The 1,546-nt window shown below is 32.6% G+C and overlaps 1 long non-coding RNA gene across 1 annotated transcript; it reads right to left on the reverse strand.

The window, feature by feature from the left end:
• Nucleotides 1–399: 399 nt before the first annotated feature.
• Nucleotides 400–1,145, reverse strand: LOC126754687 (uncharacterized). Its single transcript, XR_007666359.1, has 3 exons — nt 917–1,145; nt 797–827; nt 400–742 (listed from the first exon to the last, which is right to left on the reverse strand). It is a non-coding gene; the product is annotated as an uncharacterized LOC126754687 (long non-coding RNA).
• Nucleotides 1,146–1,546: the final 401 nt, after the last annotated feature.

The following is a 1,546-nucleotide window of genomic DNA, read 5'->3' on the forward strand; positions in this document are numbered from 1 at the left end:
CAATTAAGGGTCCGGACATTCCAGGTGCATGCCCTTATCTCGTAGTCCTTATTTCGTTTGCCATGGTCGTCATCAAAAGGGGGGTTTCTCTTCCGAGGCTGTCGCTTTCTTTTCATTGGGGGTGTTTTTTACGTGGCGGGTCCCAAACCCAGCGCACAACCCTAAGCAGGGATGTTTCGCCTTCTCACATTAGCTCGCCTTCGAACGGATGTTCTTAGGCTACCCAGAGGATACTTGGTCAAAGACCGGAAGTTGTGAGCTGCTTGAGCCATGTGTAAAAGAATCGTTTCTGGCCACTCCCAAGTGAATGGCGATCAGAGAACTTTCCTCACTTGCGTGAACTTCTACACATGACTCCATCCTCCATTAATTAATTTTACACTTACATATATTTCGCTTTTTATGTTCACTAGCACTTCACTAATTCTGAAAAACCTCCTCAATCCGACAATACCCATTTTATTCCCGAAATCGTGGGACGGTATTCTAAAGTCGGCACAATTATAATTGTAACCGCACAACTCGTTTCAATTTAGATTTTAAATTTTTTACATTTACACATGTATGTATGTATATACATACATATATATGTAGATATAAAGTACAAATTACATATTTCACAAAAATGCATAATCTATAGCAACTATTTGAAATAAATATGCGCTATTTAGCTTTACTAATTTAAAACTTACTCTCTTATTTGTTTGTTGTACCCAATATACTTGAATCCTCCAAATGTTTTCTGTAATATTAAAATTTTTAATTATACACACAACATTCAATTCACAATGCTTACCTTTTTCTCCTAGTTAAGCCTTTTAGTTTCTCTATACAAAAGAAATTAATAATATACATATGTATATATAAATAATATAAATTAATTATAAAGTATCAAATTATCAAGTAACGAACTTACCTCTTTAAAATCCAAAATAAACTGCGCTTTTCGTTTTCTTCTTCTTGAAAAATTGGGCATTCGTCTCTCCTATTCTAGCAAGTTAATATTACAATATGTTTAGAATGTCGATAGTTTTTCTCTATCTTACTTACGTATTCTCCCATTCAATTGAAAATTCCAGAAAATGTAACAGTGTTAGTGAACAGCTGAAAATGTTTCAATGTGTTTGTGCAATCTGTTACCTCCGTCTTGCAGGGCTATTGGGTTATGAAATGCTTAAATGTACCGTGCGATTCTGTAACTTGAGACAGTCTCAAGTCTCTAAATTTGAGATTTTAAGTTAGAGGCAATTTGTGAGACTTGAGATGATATTGCTATTCTGTAAGTGACAGTCACAAAATCTATTACATTTCATTATTCAGAGATGTTTTTACACTTGAATGAAAATAAATATGTCGATAACAAATATTAAATTTTCTATAACATAGTCAAAAAACATAATTATCAATGAAAATAAAAATATATGTTGACTTTGTTTCATAATATTTACGAAATTTATGTAAAATTTATTTATTTTTAACCTTTTCGTGTTTGAGTTGCTTACAAAATATAAAGAAACGACAATCGATTAATATCTATGATGATCTC

This window comes from Bactrocera neohumeralis, chromosome 4 (assembly GCF_024586455.1).
Source record: "Bactrocera neohumeralis isolate Rockhampton chromosome 4, APGP_CSIRO_Bneo_wtdbg2-racon-allhic-juicebox.fasta_v2, whole genome shotgun sequence".
NCBI classification, from domain to species: domain Eukaryota; kingdom Metazoa; phylum Arthropoda; class Insecta; order Diptera; family Tephritidae; genus Bactrocera; species Bactrocera neohumeralis.